We start from the raw sequence: 24,848 nt of genomic DNA on the forward strand, positions 1-24,848 counted from the left end.
ACGACTCACGTCCGGTACTCACAGCTTTACTTCTGCCAGTATCCGTCTCCTACCTTCCAAACTTCTTTCTACGAGAAACGTATGTTTGTGGGAGTGTCCGGATGCTTTTGATCAGGTAGTATATCATATAGATTGCTGGCATGCACTGATTGTCTTCAAGGGATGCCGAAATCGCCTATTTGCAATGATTATAATTTTATCCTTCACGTTTGCCCCTTTTCTGTCTGCTTCCGCTACGTGAGGTGCACAAGTAGCTTAATTCAGAAATACCCCTAGATATATCGTTACTGCTGTTCTCCTATTCGTCACATCATTTAATGTTATTTCAGGGTTTTAGGAAATAGTGGTGTTGGAGGCTGGGATCTGGAATTAAATTGACGATCTAACTCATCCAAAAACTGTTCGATTCGGTTCAGGTCGGGACCCTAGGAAGGCCAGTTCATTTCAGGAACCTTATTTTCGGCATATCAATTCCTCATAGGTGCTGCTTTCTGAGATAGTGATTTGTCATACTACAAATATTCATTGAACTCTTCCTCTGTTGTATGCAGTACATACTGCTGTAAAGTCCTGCCCCATACAGCATTTTCTTGAGCGAAACAAGGGATCCAGAAACAACTGAAAACTCCAGTATTCAGGATGGCCAAGTACATTTTCTTTGGAAGGGGTAAATTCCTTTTCGGACACCTCGACTTCACTGTTTCGCTTTTTACTATGGACTGTAACTCTCTTGCATACGTGCATCAGAGTGATGGACGTAACGCTGGCTCAGTGTGTCCACGATCCCCCTCACACGGTTTGGATCCCACTGTGGGAGGTACCGTGCGATCGTTAATATCAATGGTGTCACCGCCGGTGAAGCGTCGGGGGCTGGGCTACTCTCGGAGCGAGTGGCAGAGCATACATTATGCAGAGATGAGGGTCGCGTGGAATTGGCAGACACTGAGCTAGCTGCCAGTTGCGCTTCGCTCCCATCCATCCCCTATTCTGACGCGCCATTCCCTCTGTCCCCCCGCCCCCCCCCCCCCACCCCTACCATCACACCCACCTTTGTCAAGCAGTGAGAAAGAGACTCTTTCAGCACCTGCGCCTGAGGGTACTCACCTGACTGTAAATCTAAGTCTACATTTTCACGGAGCTAGTCACCGGTTCGCTCTTGCTGTTCATAAAGGTACGCGACAGACTTATTTAATTCGCCTCGCGATCCAGTAAAATTTTTCGTAGAATATTGTTTTGTTTTACAATGCAGACATTGCTAATGAAAGATTTACATACGTACCAATATAAAATGAGTGTAAGAGAAAGTTATTTTCATTCAAATAATGTGATTTCAAAATTATCGCACAAACACTCTACAAAGAAGAAAAGACGGGCGTCACTATGGAATTAGGAATTATCGGACAGCGACGGGATACGAACGTAACGGCCGCTCGCCATACGTTTCGACAGCCAGGATACTGCCTGAAAAATTTATTGTTAATGGTGTTAGTAGCACAGAAGTAATAAATTTAAACCTCATGCATGTTGCTTCGGTTTTCACGCATCTCATTGTTTACGACGACATATCTCCTGATATTTGATAGGCAAATGGTTCTTACATTCACAGAGATTGTTGCCTGTCGGTAACTGATACGTGTACTAAGTTTTGTTGAAATCAGTTTTTATAATACGTGTGGATTTTGCTATACTTTCAGACAGGCTTCAAAAAAATGTTCGCACTTGTAGGCCAACTAAGCAGTCTTAAGCATCTCCTCTGTAAGAGAACAACACTGCTCTAAAATTGTCGAAAAAATTCGTATTAGACATTGGTCAAATAAAAAGAGGGGGAAAAAAATGAAGCAGCTGAGAGTAATGGTTCTAGAAGATTTAGTAGGAAAGTCTGTTATTCGGGAACGCATTAACAAAGTGGAAAGAGTATATGATGTGAAGAAGGATATGCACCGCAGACCGTGCTACTTCAGGAAACTTAAAGTAAAGAGATACAGTACAGTAGCGAAACCAAGATGCCTACACACGATGAATATCAAATATTGAATTACAACTTGAATAAACTAGAAACATCATACGGAATAATTACAAGAAAAGTAGAGTATCTACTGCACAATACACTTCTGGAGATTAAAAAATTATCCGAATGTAAAAAATAGAACAATAAGATAGGGAACACTGATAATCTTTGGTTGTTTATAGAAGATTCATGACAACAGGTTAATCAAAGAGTCCTTCAAATGCCTTTGGTGAAATAACTCCATTACAAGTGGAAGAACGCTGTGGTTAGATAGAATTTCTCCAGACTGGCCACATTTTTCCCCCGAGGTCATTACTGCCGACGAGCTAAGATACTGTGGATGCTGCGTCTACGAGTGAAGCTTCGGTCCGAAAACAGTGTGTGATGTTTAGTGGCAGTAGTGTTGTGAAGGATCTGAAGAAGATCCTACTCATAAACTATATGCCTGGACCCAACACGCCGAGCCGTTCAAAACAAGTGGCTTTATGGTTCTTCACGGTTAGGCTCACCCATATTCTGCTGCGTTGACGGATTTGCTCTTTAAGCAGGCAATATTTGAACATCTGCCTTTTAGTCCATACGCGATGCCAAGTGATTACCACCCTTGGGTGAAATTGGAAGACGTACTGGGCGGAAAGCACTAGGGACATGACAAGCAACCTACGTTCAGTAACTTGCAACTCATACACAGAAGACATAGGAAAGCTTGTGGAGAACTACGACAAATGGATTTTTATAACAATTCAGTACCACATTACAGTCGTTCCTCGCACAACAACACAAGACCAAAGCCTCCAGTTTTCTCCAATCTTACGCCTGCAAATTGCTCTTCGACATAGCCCTTCTGAGTATGCCTTCCCATGCTGTTTTCTGGCATCCTCTTCGTTTCCTGTTACATGGAATCTATTCCATCATCTTTTCAGGCCATCTCTCCTCATTAGAGTTGTAAGACTACCTTAGTCTACTGTACTCTACCATAAAAAAGTGTAGAGTACGGTAGTTTTTCTAGTAACTTTGGTCAGTTGGGTTTGTACCTGCATTACCCGTACGTTAGGTGTGTTGCATACTTATTGGGCGTCACCTGAAAATGATTTTTTTCACGTATACAATCAGTGTGTTACTAGATTCACCTAAAAATTGGAAACAGTGAACCATCTAGGAAGTGCTTGAGGATATAAGGGGCTGGTAACACACAGAACAATTTTTACTACTTAAGAATAAACAATATTTATAGCAAAAGTGAAATGGTCAAAGTTTCATTAAGAATTTATTCCAGAATTGTTGATTTGTTGCAATTTTGTCATATGATGACATGATGGAGACCGTAGCTGTTGTTTGAAGGCAAATATTGATGGTTTTGGGACAGCAACAAGCCTCAAAATTTACTTTCAGTTATTTTATTCAAGGGTACCTTTACCGGTTTCGAATCGTTGCGATTCATCCATCCTCAGATGGTTTACACGCTTACTTTATGACATGTGATGTGTTTTTTACAGATTAATTGTCCTAAAATATAAATAATACATAATTATAAACATGCCACACGTATGGTTGTCTTACAGATATTAGTTGCATGTGATTTACGTGAAATGTCGGTTGGAGTGTTTGTTTTCGTAGCATTCGTCCCACATATGTGAATACATTCCCACTGCATTCTTATTGTTGTACATGTAAATTTTTCTCACTGAACACTTTAGATTTGTCACTGACTGAAATGTGGCAATAAATAAGGTTGTTCACTACCTAAAGATCTCAAAGAATTTACTATTTTCCAATTCTGAATGATCATGTCCCTTAGACATGTATAGGTTCGTCAGTCAAGTGGATAAAAGGTTTTTTACCGTTATCGTAAATAGGAACGTCTGGAGAAGAAAATGTTTTTGACCTATATAATGAACATGGTCTATTGTCAAACTTAGCTGAAACCAAGGACGACACGAAAGCAGAGGCAGACACTTAGGGATGTCTGTCAGGAAGTAGCTGTGACCTCTATTTATTGGGACCATAAGGCAGTGTCCTGAAGCGGAGCGATGTTGCGAAACGGACAGGAAGCGTGGAAGAGGAAGCAGGCAATGGGAATTAGGGCAGCGCTCTGACGGCCTGCAGCATGCAGCCCCCCCTGTTCCGAGCAGAGACCAGCCAGACAGCCGTAGCGACGGCGCTGGAGCACTCTCTGGCCGCAGTGGCCAGAATTAGTTTACGACTGGCGGCAGGCAGTTGCGTCAAAGGCGGGCGGTCTGCACGCGCGGCAGGTCTGGAGGACCGCGCCAGGAGGCTCTCTCTGCTCTGGTAGCCGGAAGGCAGGTCCCACTCTGCAGGGGGACGGCACCACGCAAAAAATACGCCAAATCAAAAACAACTACAGCCGTCTGTATTTCCAGTTTTATTTTATTTTCGCCGCCAGTTTCGGCGTTACGCTACGCCATCTTCAGGCCCTCTGACGGACGAGCAGGAACAATCCTACGTCTTGCACAATCACAATAGAACCCATCGTACGCTCACTGGTATCCGAAGACTTCTCAACGGCGTTCCTTCGATCATGAAGCTTGTTAGAGTAGCGCCGAAACTCTTAGCAACACTAAAATAAAACTGGAAATGTCTATGGCTGAAGGTGTTTTGGATTTGACGTTTTATACTGAACAGCCGAAGTCCCGCACACCATTCTGTATAAGGAAAATGGTTCAAATGGCTCTAAGCACTGTGGGACTTAACATCTGAGGTAATCTGTCCCCTAGAACACACTACTGGCCGTTAAAATTGCTACACCAAGAAGAAATGCAGATGATAAACTGGTATTCACTGGACAAATACATTATACTAGAACTGACATGTGATTACATTTTCACGCAATTTGAGTGCATAGTTCCTGAGAAATCAGTACCCAGAACAGCCACCTATGGCCATAATAACGGCCTTGATACGCCTGGGCATTGAGTCAAACACAGCTTGGCTCGCGTGTACAGGTACAGCTGGCCATGCAGCTTCAACACGATACCGCAGTTCATCAAGAGTAGTGACTGGCGTATTGTGACGAGCCAGTTGCTCGGCCACCATTGACCAGACGTTTTCAGTTGGTGAGAGATCTGGAGAATGTGCTGGCCAGGGCAGCAATCGAACATCTTCTATATCCAGAAAGGCCCGTACAGGACCTGCAACATGCGGTCGTACATTATTCTCCTGTAATGTATGGTTTCGCAGGGATCAAATGAAGGGTAGAGCCAGTGATCGCAAAACATCTTAAGTGTAACGTCCACTGTTCAAAGTGCCGTTAATGCGAACAAGAGGTGACCGAGACGTGTAACCAATGGCACCCCATACCATTAAACCGCGTTATACGCTTCCAATGTTCGTTTACCACTATGTCGCCAAACACGGATGCGACCATCATGATGCTGTAAACAGAACCTGGATTCATCCGAAAAAATGACGCTTTGCCATTCGTGCACCCAGGTTCGTCGTTGAGTACACTATGGCAGGCGCTCCTGTCTGTGATGCAGCGTCAAGCGTAACCGCAGCCACGGTCTCCGAGCTGACAGTCCATGCTGCTGCAAACGTCGTCGAACTGTTGGTGCAGATGGTTGTTGTCTTGCAAACGTCCGCATCTGTTGACTCAGCGATCCAGACGTGGATGCATGATCCGTTACAGCCACACGGATAAGATGTCTGTCATCTCCAGTGCTAGAGATACGAGGCCGTTGGGATCCAGCACGGCGTTCTGTATTACCCGCCTCAATCCACCGATTCCACATTCTACTAACAGTCATTGGATCTCGACCAACGCGAGCAGCAATGTCGCGATACGATAAACCGCAATCGCGATAGGCTACAATCCAACCTCTACCAAAGTTGGAAATGTGATGGTACGCAATTCTCCTCCTTACACGAGGCATCACAACAACGTTTGTTGTTGACGCGGGTCAACTGCTGTTTGTGTATGAGAAATCGGTTGGAAACTTTCCTTATGTCAGCACGTTGTAGGTGTCGCCCCAGGCGTCAAGCTTGTGTGAATGCTCTGAAGAGCTAATCATTTGCATATCACAGCATCATCTTCTTGTCGGTTAAATTTCGTCTAACACGTCATCTTCGTGGTGTAGCAATTTTAATTGCAAGTAGTGTAGAATTGCTTAAACCTAACTAACCTAAGGACACCACACACATCCATGCGCGAGGCAGGATTCGAACCTGCAACCGTAGCGGTCGCGAGTTTCCAGACTGAAGCACCTAGAACCGCTCGGCCACACCAGCCGGCTGTACTCTTACGGATTTATGGACATCCCTACAATATCCGTGGTGTCAATTCCCTCCAGCACTTTTCTAGTCATTAATCGAGACCATGACACTTCATGCTCTGGCAGTTCTGCGTGCTCGGCGGGGCCTTCACTGTACTAGGTAGGTGTACTAGTTTCTTTGGCTCTTCGGTGTATAATATGTACACTGTCGTCGCTACTGAATACGACGTACGTCAGTCGTCAGAACAAGTGCATTGACGATTCCCTTCCATGTGTTACCACAGATGAGGTAGAACTGTTTCCATTTGGACATGCATATTACGTTGTCAAAGCAAAACACCGAATTTCAAAAAACGTCCATCAAACTTCGATCTTTAAGTGGTGACGTCACCCCAGTACACAGATAGCAGGTAGATCGAGAGTTTGCTACATTTTCTGTGAAGCTACACTGTTCAGTCACATTCATGTGACTGCCCGTCAAAAGTCTGAATGACCACCTGCAACACAAGACTTGCAGGGAGAGACTCAGTGATATTCTGCACTGTCCTGATGGTGATGTGCAACCACGCCGAGTGCAGAGCTGTAACCAATGCCAGGTTTCTCGGTTGAGGATCCATGGCATGAAAGTTCCATAGAACCGGTGCCACAGAGTTTGGATTGGGATTAAATCCAGGGACTCTGGTGGCCAGGGGAGGATCGTGAGCTCGTCCCGGTGCTCTTTGAACCACACACGTACACTGCGAAATGTGTGACATGTTGCATTGTCGTGCTGGTAAAAAGTCGTTGTGCTGAGGAGATACAAATTACATGTAGAGGTGGACATGGTTACCAAGGATAGATACATACTTGTATTGATCCATAGTGCCTTACAGAATGATTACATCACTCAGGTAGTGCCAGGAAAACAGTCCCCAGACCACAATGCTCCCTGCTGGTTGCAGGATCTTTGCTTTCAGACATCAAGGGTCATCTGTGAAGTGGAGCAAAAAGCGTGATTAATTTAAAAAGGCTATGTGTCACCACTCAGCTGACGTCCAGCTTCGGTACTGGCATGTATATTTCAGACTTCGTCACCGATGAACTGTAGTGAGCTTGAGCGCATGATCCAGGCGCCTGCTGCGGAGTTCCATAAACTGGAGTGAGCGCTCAATGGTTGTGGAGAAAACACTGTTGGTAGCCCTTTGGCTGCTCTGGGCCGTCGTTTCCTCAACAGTTGCACGTCTATACGCCAGTACATATCTCCGCAAACTGTCATTCACCTCTGTCGTCTATGGCCCCTGCCGCTCCACATTACCCCAGTGCAGGTTTTGGGCAGTGCCATTTTGCCCTGCACGGTATACATTAATCACGGCTGTACACGAACAGGTTAAAAACTTAGCCGTTTCGGAAATGATTCTAGCCCGAGAGCCAATGATCGTGCCCTTTTGGAAGTCGCATAAAGCACTTGGTTTCCGCTTTATAAAAGCAACTGTACTATCTACCGCGTCGCTCTTCCACTACTACCGCTGTCACCTGCCCTCTGTGAGTGATTATTGCACTTGGACGTCGATCATGCAATATGTGGTCAAAAGTATCCGGACATCTGGATGAAAATGACTTACAAGTTCCTGGCGCCCTCCATCAGCTATGCTGGGATTCAGCATGGTGTTGTCCACCCTTAGCCTTGATGACAGCTTCCAGTCTCGCAGGTATACGTTCAGTCAGTTTCTGGAAGGTTTCTTGGGGAATGGCAGTCCATTCTTCACGGAGTGCTGCACTGAGGAGAGGTATTGATGTCGGTCGGTGAGGCCTGGCACGAAGTTGGCGTTCCAAAACATCCCAAAGGTGTTCTGTAAGATTCAGGTCAAGACTCTCTGCAGGCCATTCCATTACAGAAATGTTATTGTCATGCAACCACTCCACCATAGGCCGTGCATTATGGAAAGGTGCTCGATCGTGTTGAAAGATGCAATCGCCATCCCCGAATTGCTCGTCAACAGTGGGAACAAGAAGGTGCTAAACATTAATGTGCGCCTGTCCTGTGATTGTGCCACGCAAAACAACAAGGGGTGCAGGACCCTCCATAAAAAATATGACTAAACACCATAATACCACCGCCTCCGAATTTTACTGTTTGTACTACACACACTGGCAGATGACGTTCACCAGGTCATTCGCCATACCCACACCCTGCCATCCGAGCGCCACATTGTGTACCGTAATTCGTCACTCCACATAAAGTTTTCCCACTGTTCAAACGTGCAATGTTTACGTCCCTTACACCGTCGTTTGGCATTTACAGGCGTGATGTGTGGCTTATGAGCAACCGCTCGAGAATGAAGTCCAATTTCTCTCACTTCCCGCCTAATTGTCATAGCACTTGCAGTGGATCTTGTGTGAAGGTTTGGACAGATGTCTGCCTATTACAGAATACGACCCTCTTCAACTGTCTTCAGTCCCTGTCAGTCAACAGACGAGGTCGCCCTGTCCGCTTTAGTGCTGCACGTCTCCCTTCACGTTTTCACTTCATTATTACATTTGAAACAGTGGACATAGAGATGTTTAAGGGTGTGGAAATATCACGTACAGATGTATGTCGCAAGTGGCACCCAGTCACCTGACCACGTTCGAAGGCTTTGCATTCCGCAGATCGCTCCATCCTGCTCTCTCACGATGTCTAATGACTACTAAGTTCGCTAATATGGAGTATCTGGTAGTAGGTGGCAGCATAGTGCACCTAATATGAAAAACGTATGTCTTTCGTAGCGTCCGGATATTTTTCATCACATAGTGTACGTAGTGGTGACATTAATGCGACTGGATCTACTAATAAACTGCTCAATAATTTGGGAAGTTGTTTTGGATACCATCTGCTCTCTATTCTGCAAATGACATCAGACAAAATAAAAAGAACACACTTTGAGCAGTTAAAAACGTACTTCTACGAGAGTCACACATTTAGTTACCAGTCATCGTTATATTCACAAACGTCAATCCTGGCACACTATTAACATGGTGGATATTACTTAAAATATTTGACGAGCTCAGTTACTCTTCCCAAGCTCAAATATGCACTGCACTGGTTGCAGAGCTATAAATTTGGACGTGCAACGAAATCCATTTAACCTTACTTTTCGCCCCTTCACTAACAACTCTACTATCAAACAGCAACCACTTATCCGGGCCTATCAGGCGTGAAACGATTCGGCTCCTTCTCGTTATTCAAAAACTGATGAAAGAATGACATCTTGACTATGTGGTGAGACAACATTATTAACCGGATCACTACTATTATTATAAAGAAAATGTGAATCGTACTTCAGTAATACTTGATGCACTAAAATACGAAACTTGACGTGTTGACCCAAGGATGATCTCTCGATATCTTATTGAAGCAGCCAATCAGATCCCAAGGCTATTAAGCTGGTGCAGTTTCTTCCAGTCGATGATCTGGTTAGTTAAACGTGAAGTGCAGCAACTCAGTGAGGTCGAGTGAGTATGGCTGTGGAGTTTGTTAGAAATACGTAACTGATTTACGCTGAAAAAAAAATTAAATAAAAATAAAAAATAAAAAAAATCAGTTCCAGTTTTTGCCACCAGGTGTAAATGTAACGCTGTACACCATTTCGTCGACACCTCCAGCGCTCATATTCAACAAATTCTGCGAGCTGTGGTTAATAATAAAGTCAACATTATGCTTTTCTCACTTGTACAATCTTTTCTGTACACGCCCTTTTCCTGAACCATTACACACGGCAGCATTTCTATGGGTATTTCTTGCATTCACAGCGCCATATTTACACCTGGTGGCCAAAATTGGAACTAATTGTTTTTCCCAGCCTAAATCGGCATCGCATTAACGCCTTAGAATATCTGCCAAGTGTTGGTGCCATACGATAATTACAGACCACACAAACGGCACTTTCAGTAACATCTGTTGCTCGTACCTCCTTTTGCTTTATGGTCGTCATGCGTCGGCTATTGCATCTTCATTTAACTGAGCTGTGGAACATGAGAATGAAGTTTATGGCTCCCAAGAACGGAAATGTTACAAAATTTGTAAACTAGAACGAACGTAAGCATGTGATATGAATTTGCTGCAATTTTCATATACGTGACACCTTTTGTAACTATCTTTGCATTAATTTGCGTTCGCGACGCGTTATTTCCGTTTCGTGCGCTTTTTATAAAGGTAGAAACCATTTGTGCAACAAAGAGGAAATCTAAATGAGAATTACGAAATACACTCGCATTCTTCGACTACGCATTGACGTCAGCTGCTTTTGCACTATCTCACAATTCATCGTTATTCTTCACGAATATTAATATTAAATGAGTGGTGCATAGAATGCCGCAGTCGCTTAAGAAACTAATTTCTGCTGTAGTACGGACTACAGAGAGTATGTAAAATGCTTGCGATTAACTGGAATAGATTAACTAACACAATTATGCACGTGTGGGTTACTGCAAGTTTTTGAAACCTCGCTGAAGAAAGCAAGAGGCTCAGTTTCTTCGAATGTATGGGGGCACTTTTTCTTTTTAAAAAAAGGGATAATCAGATTTTACTGGAAATTTATTGTTTCTCAGAAAATATCCTCCTAAAATTTGTACGCACTGTGGCCACCTATTACGGCTTCGCATTGGTAGCACTCACTATCTACAGCCGGAATATTTTCATCTGGTGTAGCGATAGTAAATTGTATACACGAACGTTCCTCGTGATGCAGTGTCTTAATCACTGAAAGTCGTATCAAAATCCGTACAGTACTTCCTGAGATTAGCCTCAACATACTAACAGGAAAATATAGAGGGGACATTACTTTATATTGTGTACAGATATATGTCTATCAAACAATTCAGGAAACCAGTACAACGAAAAATCCGCCAAAGTAGCAAATATAACTTATTTTGTTTACTGTTCTGGCCGGGACCATTCCATATGTGCTTTAACTGTTCAAAACAATAGTTAAAAATGTTCTGAGCACTATCGGACTTAACTGCTGTGGTCATCAGGCCCCTAGAACGTAGAACTACTTACACCTAACTAACCTGAGGACATCACACGCATCCATGCCCGAGGCAGGATTCGAACCTGCGACCGTAGCAATCGCGCGGTTCCCGTCTGAAGCGCCTAGAACCGATCGGCCACCGCGGCCGGCTTAACTGTTCATTTGCACTTCCTCAAACGTATATATTTTTCGCATGATTTTTGTATTTTTGGAGATACTACTTCGACTTTCGGGCACGATGATTAGAAAATGGATCCCTAATTGAAACTAGTCATCGAGTAAATGAAAAACAGTGAAAACTGGAACTTGGTTGGTTTTTCGTGGTACTGATTAAGAGAAGTTGCTGACCCGCAATTATTCTAGCATGCTTAAAGTTCATAATTCAGCAAACGTTTATTCCTCTCCTATTGTTGGTATCTGAAGAAATCATTTTCATAAGGATCCAGGAGATGCTGGAGATGATAACTGCTGACCGCATAATTTTCGTTTGGCGTAAGAGAATAAAAAAGTCGTGAGACGATAAATCGTATAAATGTGGGCAATGACACATTAACTGTTTGAATTTTTATATGCCAAGTGAAGAACTGTGCGACGTTTTTGGTTTTTCTCTCTGTGTTCATCAATGAGATGTGGAAAAATAAATAATACGTACCGCTCTGCATTAATTATTCTATAATTTCTGTCCAGTGAACTATAGTCCTTTCAAGTTCTGCCACCACAAAAGGCAGGAGTTGTAAAAAGACATGCAGAAATGCAGAAATTTCGACCTGTGCTTTCGTATGTACTCTATTGTTGTTAAGGTGGTGGTTGTAGAGGCCTTGTGCTTAACCGGCTCTCCGAAGATAAATCCCCAGCGGCGCAGAACCGCTAGCAGTTCGGTTCCTCCCACCCTTGTAAGCTTCCCCAATTTATTAGCCGAGCAGGTATCGCTAATTACCGCACCGTCAAACACGTCGCTCGTTTCCAAGTTACACACAAGTGGTGTGCTTCTTCGTGCCCGAAGCGATGTTGCGGAAAGTACACGAAGGAGAACTTGGGGTAATATCTGGTTCACACACACACACACACACACACACACACACACACACACACACACACACACACACACTGTCAGTACACGTACCCCTACAGGATATTGTTCAAGAGTTTGCGCTACATTAACATTGTGCAGTACATTGTTGCACGATAATCATTGAGACATTAAAAGCCATAGGAAAACAACGTGAGTCATCTGACCAGGTCACATGTTTTCATCGGTCCACAATCCAGTCCCGATGACGCAGTGCCCGCTACAGTTGTAAATGACGATGTCGTTTGGTCAACATGGTAACAAGTAGGTGTGGTCTGCGGTAGTGCCTCATGTTCATCAATGTGTGCTGAACGCTATGCTCCTAAATACTGGTGGCTGCACCAGCATTGTACTCTGTTGTCATATCGGCACGGAGAGAGATAATATTTGGTCTCAGTGTTCTGTGATGCGAGGAACTAAAGTGTCCTGTCGCCTATTCGTCGTTTCGCCATACTGAGGTGACAAAAGTCATGGAATACCTCCTGATACAGTGTCGAACCTCATTTCGTCTGGAATAGTTCAGCAACTCGTTGTGGCATGGATTCCAAAAGTCGTTGGAAGTCCCCTGAAAACATGTTGAGCCGTGCTGCCTTTACAGGCCGTCAGTAACTGTGGAAGTGTTGCCTGTGCATGATTTACTACACCAACCGACTCCTACGTTATGTCCCGTAGATGTTCTATGGGATTCATGTCATCTGGGTGTCCACGTCATTCGGTCGAGTTCTGCATTCTTCAAATCAGTCGAGAACAACTGCGGCCTGGTGAGATGGCGATTGTCATCCCCAAAAATTCCATCGCTGTTTGGGAAAACGAGACCTACAAGTACCCGTGAGTATGTGATTGACACCACAATTAACAGGAGCCGTTACTGTAGGTCACTGGACAAGCTGCGACGTGCCATCAAGACCCACAGACCACAGCTTCAGGATCAGCTCATCACACTACACCGTGACAATGCCAAACCACATACAGCCCTTAAAGCGCAGGAGAAAATCAGGAAAATGGGTTAGAAAATTGTTATTCATCCTCCCTACAGTCCGGACTTGGCTCCGTCTGATGTTTACCTCTTTGGTCGTTTGAAGGCCCACCAGCGTGGTGAAACATTTCATAGTGAGAAAGACCTTACTTCCTTTGTCAAGCAATGGTGTAAAATATAATCCTCAGAATTTTACCAAAGTGCATTTACGTCATGGAAAGAACGTTGGACCAGATTCTTCACAGCTGATGAAGGGTACAGTAAGTAGCATCAATATAGAACTAAATGTTCGAACTATGTTCACGAAAAATTTCATTCTCCTGCTGCAAAAAATAAAAAAAAATTACGGAAAACTGCGTAAAACTTTTTGAACACCCTTTGTATCAAAGCCAAGGCTCATTAACTCTGATTTATAAGGAGGCATTTACTGTGCCTTTAATTACAAGATGTGACCAGATACGCGTTTCGACTTATTTAGGCATCTTCAGGTTATCTTTTCTAGATGGACGCGAGAGGCACCAAGATCTGCATAACGTGTTCCCGCTCACAGGAGCGAGTTACAGAGTAAGATGGGGCTCAGGTAGTACTCAGGTAGTTATGCAGATCTCGCATCCATCTAGAAAAGATAACCTGAAGATGCCTAAATAAGGCGAAACGCGTCATTGAAAACTAAAAACGTAAAATTGCAACCAAGACTGGTTTTAATATTATTGATGTAATCTTCTGATCATTGGTATTCCGTACCCCTGCGATTCGTGCAGCGGGGTTTCACCGTCCGAATTACTTTGCACATCATAACATCTTGGAACGCCACGGAGCCTGTGTGGAATACTTACGAAATAAGACTTACTCCTTAACAAATCGTTTAACGTAATGATTAATCTTTTATGTTTTGGACGATTTTTGTCGGTAAACAAAAGAACAGACCTCATCGCCGTCATGTGCTTTAGGCCTTTGTCCCACTTCAGTGCGGGGTCTTTCGTGTTACTGTGGATTCGGCCGGGGTGGCCGAGCGGTTCTGGGCACAACAGTCTCGAACCGCGCGACCGATACGGTCGCCGGTTCGAATCCTGCCCCGTGCATTGATGTGTGTGCTGTCCTTAGCTTAGTTAGGTTTAAGTAGTTCTAAGTTCTAGGGGACTGATGACCTCAGATGTTAAATGCCATAGTGCTCAGGGTCATTTGAACCATTCGATTCGTTATTGTGGATGTGGCAATTTTAGTGTCAGAGGGTGGCCGGATGCCCTTGCTGTCACCACACCGTACGCTTCGGGACGGAATCAGTGGACCCCAGCTGTCTGCGTCTAGTATAAGCCATGAAATAGTGCGAACGTTTTTGATAATGTCTCCTAGTCATGCAACTGAGGTGGGACGTGGGGAGCTGCTCGGAATTCACCTAGGGGGATGTGGAAAACCGCCTAAAAACTACATCCAGGCCGGCCAGCGCACCGGCCCTCGTAGTCAATCCGCCAGGCGGATTCGACCCGGGGCTGGCGCGCCTACCCGAGTCTAGGAAGCAGCGTTTTGGAGCCTTCGGCTAACCTGGCGGGTAAGCAGCTAACCTGGCGGGAACAGAAGTACTGGTAATAAACCTTGTGCATTTACACTTACCTGCGTATCACGAATTCAAGAGTTTCTAGGTAAGCTTGTGCCTGTATGTGGCGTCAGACGTCAACGCACACATCTAATTCACGTAAATAACGGGCTGGTGATTTTTGTACACCCAGGATAGCGTCCCAGATGGATTCCATAGTATTCACATCAGGTGAATTTGGTCCACAAGCATCATCTAATTCACGAAATAACGAGTTGGTGATCTTTGTACACATGGCGCATGATAGCGAGAAAGATGGGTTCCATTGTATTCACATCAGGCGAATTTGGTCGCCGAGACATAAACGACAGTTCACTATAGGACGATTGTGCCTGTGGGACAAGGACAATCGTACTGCTGAAAGGTGACGTCGCTGTCGGGGAAGACATCGTGCATGAAGAGGTGCAAATGGTTCGCAGCCGTCAGGGTGTCTTCGATTACTACCACAGGTCCCGTGCAAGCGCAGAAGAATCTCTCCCGTAGCGTAATACTGCTTGCACCAGCCTGCATCCGTGGCGCGCTGCACATTTCGAGCCGCAGTTCACCTCGTGCACCAGCCTGCATCCGTGGCGCGCTGCACGTTTCGAGCCGCAGTTCACCTCGACGAAGGCGTTTGTGGAGACGACCAGCAACCTAGTGCAGCAAATATGTAGATTGCCCAAAAAGCCGACATTCTTCTAGTGAGCGACGGTCAAATCTCGATGGTCCCGTGCCCACTGTAACTGACGATGTTGTTTGGTCAACATGTGCACAGGTAGGGGTTGTCTGCTGCGGCGATGCATTTGCAACGACGTGAGATGAACGGTGTGCCACCAAACATCTGTGTGTGGTCCAGCGTTGTGCTCTTCCGGCAGAGCCGCCGCAAATCACCATGTACTTTACAGAGCAGGCAAGCCCCCGAACCCCACATTCTGTGGCCGGCCGTTGTGGCCGAGCGGTTCTAGGCGCTTCAGTCAGCAACCGCGCTGCTGCTACGGTCGCATGTTCGAATCCTTCTTCGGGCATGGATGTGTGTGATGTCCTTAGGTTAGTTACCTTTAAGTAGTTCTAAGTCTAGAGGACTGACGACCTCCGATGTTAAGTCCCATAGTGCTCAGAGCCATTTGAGCCCACATTCTGTGAAGAATCGTGAACGTCCAACCGTTTAGCGCCGAGTGTTAGTTTCACTGTTCATCTACCTCTTTCCGTAGATGTTCACGACTGCAGTACGTGAACATTCGACTAGGTTCGGCGTTTTCGAGATATTCCTCCACAGGCTCCGCGCAATAATAATCTGCCTTTTGTAAAAATCGCTTATTTCAATAGATTTCCCCACCAGCAGTCCTATATATTCGCTAGGATGCCCCCCAGTCCGTGTCTGCTTAGCTTACACGCCTTATTAGCGCGTCACGTGCGCGCAATGCCGCCTGGCAACATGCAACGTTGCGGTGGACAGTGGTCATAATGTTTTGGCTTATCCGTGTATATTCAAAATTAGTGCAAAATTTCACCCTAAATCAACGAAATGACTTATTTTAAGGAACTTCGGTTTCAAAATATGTAGGAGACCTCATTCCATTACAAAGCGGTGTATCGACGGGGTACCGTGGTTGCACGCGATACAGCGGAGTTAGCCAGGTTGCATAAACATTGGGCGTATGCAGCAGACGGATCCATTCTTGTAGTCTATTTCTCTGTATCACGTTTTATTGCGTGCTCAGCACAGCATGTTGTCAAGGAAAGCAGACTCGGATTTGAAAGCAGAATTTCGTCTGCGAGGCTAGACACTGACCATTTAGCAGCCAGAGATTCTGTCGGTGGAGGGCAAAAGTTTTTGCTCGCTGAGATAGGCGGGATTAATTTAGCCCTCCCAAGTGCGTAGCTCTTTACCTCGCCGCAGCGAAGAGGTGCATCCAGCCCGCCGCCGCTGGAGGGGGCGCCGACTGCTGACGTCACCATCCCCGCGACGCCCTCCCCTCCCCCATCCCCTCCACTTCTCCTGGCGTCGGCGTCGGCGTGCTCGCACCTTCCGCCCCCCCCCTCCCCCCCAATACCTCCCACACTGTGGCGTCGCCCAGACGCGCGCCGCTTCCGCCTCAGTCAAACACGACGCTTCGCGGACATCGTGCGCGCACGGCGTCGGAAATCCTCTCTCTCCTGACGATTCCGCGATAGAGCAGTACCGAAACGTTGTCGGCGCATTCCGTCCGTTGAATTCGCTCGCGTCTTTCGCGCCACTCCCGCGTACGAGTGCGTCTTCTTGTTCTCGCGTCCGGTCGGTGAAAACGCGACCCGAAATGACAGCATCACGCATCGTCAAATAGCGACTTCTCGCGGCAACACAACAGTTACGAATCGCCCTTTACAGTTCCAGACACGTTAATGTGCAATTGTCACAGCATAAATACATACTGCTCTCCACAGAAGCAAGAAGATCAATTTAAACGGTACGATTAATCTGAAAATACATCACACCGAAACAAAGAAGCCTTCAAAAGGAACCGTGTGAAATTGTCTTCGTCAATACGGTACTGTCGGTATTTATAGAAAAAAATGAATGAATTGAAGAAACGAATCGACAGCGCAGGTGCCGGAGAAATACTATAATACTACCGGGAGGCACTGGTGTAAGAACACTCCGTGACTTTCATTGCTTGTCCAGGGAAACATTTCCTATTTTAACAGATGCTAGAATCACTTGTGAAAATACTGCGCGATAAATCTTCTAAGCACTAAGTACACGGCTCTGTGTCACATTAAATTAGCTGTATGGACTACTCAGAAACACAGCGCTGATGAAGTATTCGGCCACCAAGATGTGATTTCAGGTACAGTGGAGCAACGTGAAACCGAAATATTTTTTCACTCTTACTTTTTTGTTTCCTCGTTATAAACGTAGAATCAAATCCCACCTTACCACTAAAATTCGGAGCTAGATTAAATTAATTCTGCCATCTTCTACATCACGATGTGAGAAGAAAAGAGAGTTAGAAATTTCACTATCAGTTACCAAAAGATAATGTATTCTACTGTAATGTCGATGCAAATATGGTATTTCAAAACTGCAGTACTACGAAATAAGGATCTTTTGTAAGACACGTGTGGTGTGGAAAATAAGCTTTTGGCAACCAGCAACAAATTACGCCCTTCTTTTTTATTCTATCCATTAAAAATTGTTGGTGGAAGCTGGAGGCTGTAAAAACGGTTTTGTTTGATGTAAAATCACATTTGCTGCTGCCGCTTACGATTATCCTTTATTTCCTGCGCGAAGTTATTTGAGAAATAATTTCCATCATCAATTTCCTTTTGTAGTGTATTTGCCATTTTTAGGCGTGATGTTTGCAAAAAGTGAGTAAATACATTACAGTTTTTTCTTGTGCCCTTACGCAGAAACTCATACACATTGTGTGTTTTCGATAAATAGCAAATAGAGCGAAGTTTAAGAGAAATTGGTTAATACAATTTCATGGACATTAATAAATGCTTCCTGGCTAATTCATTGTTACTAAAAGTTAAAAATACACACCACATGCAACTGAGAATTCATAAGAGGTCGTGTCCTATACGTCTAAAATATTACGAGAGACACGTAGAACAAATTTCCCGGTTAAATACTTGATATTAGGAGTTGATATTATTCTCTACTGCAAGGAGAATATAGCGGAACTGCTGAAGCGTCTAAACAAACCTTTATTAGCAATCCAGATGTTCTGAGATGCAGGCATTACAAAAATAAAAAGAGCTAGCATACTTCCCTTACTTCCATAGTATATAGGATGATTTTTTTGGAATATCTCGTCAGAGTTAAAATTTTGACAGTCTAAAAACGTGTATTAAGAATTACTTGTGGTATGTACTCAATAACGAGTTGCAGAAGCCTGTTCGGGGAACTGGGAATACGAAGTACTGCTTTCCAGGACACTTATTCCTTAATGAAATGTATCATGGATCTGTTTTTCAAACCGATAGCTCAGTTCAAGGAATCAGTACTAGAAATAAGTGTAACCTTCACAAAGATCTGAAGTCAGTTTTCTATAAAGGAGTCCATTATCCAAGAATACACACTCCCAATCATTTGCCATTAGGCATGAAGAGTTCAGCTGCTAATAAAGTTCAGTTTAAGACTCTAAAGGGTTCTGTTCCGGTTCTGACCGGTATGTACTTCATTAACAATAACAGGTAACTGGAATGTTACTTAAAACTGACATCTGCGCGTCTCTGGTCCAGCAAAGTGATCAGTGTAAATAAGTGTTGTAAAATGATTTTCTCTTGATCAAGCGTGATGACAAAAGCATAAGAATTATCGTATGTACTTCAGTGTTAATGTAGATTTACATGCTTCGTAATTAGTCTTTTATCACACCTGGAAAGAAAACTTATTTAATATAATTCAACTTATACGACATGCATGAGGATCTTCCGACCTGAGGAGGTATAATAACATATATCTATATTTTTTCTTGTAAGTATCCGTTATGTATTCTTATTTTAGGACATGTTCTACATCGTTGAGGAACTACTGTCTCTGGATTTACGGAACAAAAGTACATCTAATGTAGTACCGACAGTCCACAATTTTCGTTACAAACAGAAACTTACAATAACAGTTACAGCGACAGTTCGTTGCTTTGTGTTTCTGCATGAGTGGGTAACAAAAAAATCCTAAAGGCTCCAGAATAAAATCGGCAGCTCAAACATCACGCCAAACAGTGCCGTAAGATACGGAAAGAAAGCGCTTGATAATGGAAATATTTCCCGAACAGTGCCGTGCAGGAAATAAAGGAAAACCAGGTGACTGGCAGAAGTAAATGTTATTTCATGAACAAAAAGAACCGAATCTGTTTTCATTATTGAAGAACCTGATCCCCCTCCTTCAGTGTTCAATCCGAGGACTGGATGGTTACGATACTATCTCATCTGCAGTATTCTTCGCCTTTTTTCCTGCCCTCTTCTTCACATCTGTTTTTCAGCCGACATCTTTCACTGTTTGTGATTTGTGTGTTTCGGTTTCGTGGACTTTTCCTCGTTCTTTCGTATATCCGCATACCATTCTATTATTGTTTCAAATACATGACCAAAAATCTGAAATGATTTCTTAAAAATACAGTTCTGAAGAGTTCTATTGGAAATGAAACCAGTTTACCGTAAATGGTTAAGGATCTCAGGGCTTCAGGCGTGGCAAAAGTTACAGAAAAAAATTTTTGAGGAAAATTTGATGAATTTTCGTTCTGTCCGTCGCAGCTGCATGAGTTGCAAAAGGCATGAATGGCTTTGTACAAGAAAGTCATGCTCTGTTGCTCACAGTCTTCGTTTTACAAAGCTATTTATGCCTTCTGTCACAACGTTGCGTTACTAGTTACTGTTAATTACAAAGCGTGTGATTTCAGAATGGGCTAGTAAGTCCAATACCAGTAAGCACTGCAGCAGTAAATTGTATATTCATGCAGCTGAGAGGTACGCAACAAAAATTTATCAAATTTACCTCAATACTGCACAGCTGCCATCCCGAAGCATCTTGCCTCGACTCAATAAAAATCATTTTCTCCAGGGGAGGGGGGGAGGGGAACTCTGAATGCCTCTTGAAGAAATCTGAATACTGTTTTCATACAAGTTTATTGGAATGTAACATGGAATGACAGATTCATAAAAATCTTTTTTTTAATTATTGTTGTACTCGACACTTTTGATAAGACATTTGTATGTATAGCATCAGAAAGGTGGGATAATACGTCATTAGGCTGAGATGATTTATCTCGTCATCTGGCAGACTTTAATGTTTAAAATGGTATACAGGGTAAACGAGAATGCGCGCACACTTACGCCACAACTCGACTCGTTCCAAACTAATAGCAATAGAAGGCTGCAAAACAATTTCGTCCCCCTGCATATTTTCAGTAGGAAATCGACATCAGTCACTCATTTTGCCAACATTATAATTATATAATACCGTTCAACTGTGATGCACTGTTAGTGTACTGGGTACAGTTTTAAGGTAGAATATTCGAGTTGGAAAGTTCGATTCCGAGAATAGGTTTTGATTTACAAATTTTCTAATTTTTATTTCCCCAATGATGCTTTAGAATACACAGTTTCCTTACGATACATATCCTAAAACTACAGTTATTTTAACGTTGAACAGTTATTTGTCAGACATATGAGAACTACTCATGAAGAGTAATAATCAGTTAAAATTAGTTACCTGAGGTAGATCAGAACCAGCTAGAAATTAATGTGGAGAGGTTAAACATACCTACTGCAGTCATTAAGAACAATCAGTCGACTGAAAACTGAAAGATATAATTAAGTTACATGATGATGTTAATGAAAATAGTGACACAGTTTAGTGATTACCTGCTAACACTCGCAATGCCATGGTGGCAGGGAGGAGGGGATTTTTTTTGACCTATTAATCAATTATTCTACCAAGCTGCATATATGTTTTCAATTTTTCATTTAAGCTGAACTCAAAAATTTCAGTATTAGATCCCACATTCCCAATGAATGTCGTAGTCAATATTTCCAGGTTCAGAGCCTTACATACGCATCAGTATCTCTTTAAAAGTATGTTGAGAGTAAAAATCAACAGAAATGAACGGAACTGCATTTTTAGAAATTTTTGGTGGGCATGAAGTCAGTAGTGTATTTTACTAAATTGTGTTGATATTAGTAAGAGTGAGCGAAAAGATACTTGAAAAGATTCTGAAGCCCATTTACACATCAATACCTCTTTAAAAAGTGTGTTTTCAGCACAATTCAAAACTAGCCAACGAATTTTTTTTAAAAAAAAGGAGCCCTCCCTCCCTCCCTTGGTAATGCGCGTCATGGAGAATGTCTTGGTATTGTTAGAGTTAAGCGGGTTGCTAGTGCTGTTGATATGTAACGTCGTAAAAAGTGCAATGGTCATGAAACTGGTAAGTATGATAACTGATACTAAGCGAATGAACTAATGGCTGGAAGGAATAGTGTGGAAGCTGGGATTGAATTTAGTTTATGAAGCAGTGCGGAACGACATACTTAGACGACGCAGTTAGAGGGAAACTACCTGGGAGAAAGAAGCAGGGATAGAGCAGGAAGGATAAGAGCGGAGTGGGCATCCTTCTCCTTTGCGGGAAGGGGTATAAATGGAGAAAAGCGAAGCACTGCTGAGAATGGGCTTGGGGTCATGGAGCGGTGTGTGAAGGCAGCAGAGCAATATTTTAAGGCAAAATACGTCTCTAAAAGTGGAATAAAAAAAAGATGATACTCTCAATTTCTGTCTCAGTATTCAATAATTGCGGGAGTTTTGTGTGAGACCTGCCTCAGTTAGCAGTAACGAATAAAGGGCCAGGTACCATATCATACAGCCCAGAAAATAAAAAATATATATATATCTAGATCTAGAGCTAAACTACCGAATTCGAGTATTCTAATGGACAAGTCTACCCACTGCTTCAACTGCACAATGATGAATGAGGATATCTAGTACATATAGTTGCTGCGTTGGCAAACTTTCTTCAACCTCCAATTTCTTTAGAAAATACGTACAGCAAGTTATTCTGTCACATACGTTTTTGTACAGTTGCTATGCAAGAAAAAGTATTGAGGCGTTGAATTGAGTAAATTTTTGTTCACCCTGTATACCCCATGTACATTACTGTAAAACGTTTTATATATCTAGTTGCTGAGGAATCTGTTCGAAGGTGAGAATATGGAATGATACATTACAGCTGGGTTTTAAGCAACCAACGGCACCTTCAGCGTCTGCAAGATTATCTCAATCTCCGCCCGCTAAACGCAAACCATTAATACTACAGAAAGAAGGACAGGATCTTGCTGTAGGAAAACTAATACAGATAAATTTTGTAGTACTTGCGTTTTCGTTAGAGACAATAGTTTTGCAATTACTCAAGAAAAACGCACAAAAGTGATATTCAAATGCCCTTTTCCAGACGAACTCGAAAACCGTGACCACCAACGAAAACGTATTCCGGTACAAAATTTAACTACGTTAAATTCCCTACAAAAAGGTCTCATTCAGTTTTTTCTGTAGGACTAACATTTCGTACATAGCAAGCGAGAAAAAATGAAAATCTTGCATGTTATACATGAAGGCGTTACGGGTAGCGTAAAACCACAGCTGAATCACCTTGTATACTCGTGTTCAACAGTGCACAAGGGTTGAATGGAATATGAAGTATTGTTATACGTCGTTTCCTGTGAATGACGAGTGGAACCAGGTTCAGCGCAAAAGGTTGAGCAAATCGTCACATGAGATGTGACGAAATGAAAGAAAAATTCTTTCATCTGGCGCATTTCTGTTGATACTCCACACATAGTGCCTGTGTCAGAAATCCACTGTGACCACATACTATGCGGATTCCACTTGTTTCTCTTGTCAGATGTGCATTTCTTTTCTACTGTCATTTTCTAATCATATCTGACAATTTTTTCAATAATCTAGTTACACAAACGAATTTTGGAGTGCATTTTGCAAGTCTTTTCTACAACTTGCATGTTTTGCATGCGATGCCACCTTCACTATCGATATTTCACATATATTTCTGGTCGTCTTTTATATTCCTACGTAGATATGGTTCTCCATTGCACGGCTTATCCAGACTGTCTCTTTTCCATACCGCGAGTGCGCAAGATAATTTTGTCTCTCTGGTACAGCAGGAACTTGATAACATATAGGTCTCTGCTTAGGAAGAGCGTTCAGTAAGTAATGCAACGCTTTTTTATCTGAAAGCAGGTTGGTTATGCAGAAACAGACATAATGTCTGATGGGATAGTAGCAATCAGTGATTGTATAATGTTACTTACAATCCGCCTTGATTGCAAACTTTTTTTTAATCGCATGACCGGTGTCGGTTCATTCAGAACCATCTTCAGATCTGATATTTCAGTTACAGCGTCATGTGAAAGTTGCTGGATTTGGACGGGTTACTCCTGTAACTGAAATATCAGATCTGACGATGGTTCTGAATGAACTGAAACCGGCCATATGAATAAAAAAAATTTGGCAATCAACACGGATTATAAGTAACAGGTTGGTTTTATTCAGGATCCCAATAAATCATATTATTCCGTACTGTTTTGACTACGGAACCTTGTTTTTCAACATAGTCCCCGTTCAATATGACGGCCTTACGCCGCCTTATTGGCAGGGCCCGTATACCAGCATAGTAACGCTCTACTGGTCGACGTCCGAGCCAACATCCTGCGGCGTCAGTCACTGACCCATCATCCACGTATTGCATCCCGCGGAGTGCATTCTTCATTGGCCCAGACAGATGTAAGTCGGTAGGTGCGAGATCAGGGCTGTTGTATCGATGACGAAAATCATTCCAATTAGCTTCAAAATGGTTCAAATGGCTCTGAGCACTATGGGACTTAACAGCTGAGGCCATCAGTCCCCTAGACTTAGAACTACTTAAACGTAACTAACCTAAGGACATCACACACATCCATGCCCGAGGCAGGAATCGAACCTGCGAACGTAGCAGTCGCGCGGTTCCGGACTGAAGCGCCTAGAACCGCTCGACCACATCGACCGGTTGTCCAATTAGGGTTTTTGATCTCTTCTCGGGTGCGGAGACTTTTGTGAGACGTTTAGTTAGCGAGGAGAAGTAGTAGTTCGTTTTCATCTCCGTGAGGGTAAAAACGCTTCAATTTTCTGATGGAAATACACATCGCGATCGATCGTTGCACAATGAGAGACTGAATAACCCCTCCAGAGTTCCAAAGACCGTCGGCATAACATCACCGGCTGAGGTTGCGGCTTTGAAGTAGTGTGGTGTCATTCCATGGAATGCCATTTTGTTCTCAGTTCGAAGTGATGAATGCATGTTTCATCGCCTGTGGGAATGTTTAACAAGAAATTGTCGATGTCAGCATCGTAATGATCAAGCAATTCGTCACAGATGGTCCTCCGTTGCTCTTTTTGATCTTCTGCTAGGTGGCGGGGAACCCAGCGAACCCAGAGCTTTGACTGTCCCAACTGGTGGGCGAGAGTGTCAGCACTAC

At 43.4% G+C, this 24,848-nt stretch overlaps 1 protein-coding gene across 6 annotated transcripts in view; it reads left to right on the forward strand.

Moving 5' to 3' along the window:
- Positions 1–16,941: 16,941 nt before the first annotated feature.
- Positions 16,942–24,848, forward strand: part of LOC126293273 (uncharacterized) — an 869,155-nt gene continuing 861,248 nt past the window's right edge. For 4 of the 6 annotated variants that reach the window (XR_007552257.1, XR_007552258.1, XR_007552259.1 and 1 more), the window contains exon 1: positions 16,957–17,671. The gene's annotated coding sequence lies outside the window, so the exon portion shown is untranslated. Of the gene's footprint in view, positions 17,672–24,848 lie in introns of all 6 variants that reach the window. The other 2 variants (XM_049986396.1, XM_049986397.1) reach the window with 2 other exon arrangements.

Source organism: Schistocerca gregaria, chromosome 10, assembly GCF_023897955.1.
Source record: "Schistocerca gregaria isolate iqSchGreg1 chromosome 10, iqSchGreg1.2, whole genome shotgun sequence".
In the NCBI taxonomy this organism is placed as follows: Eukaryota; Metazoa; Arthropoda; class Insecta; order Orthoptera; family Acrididae; genus Schistocerca; species Schistocerca gregaria.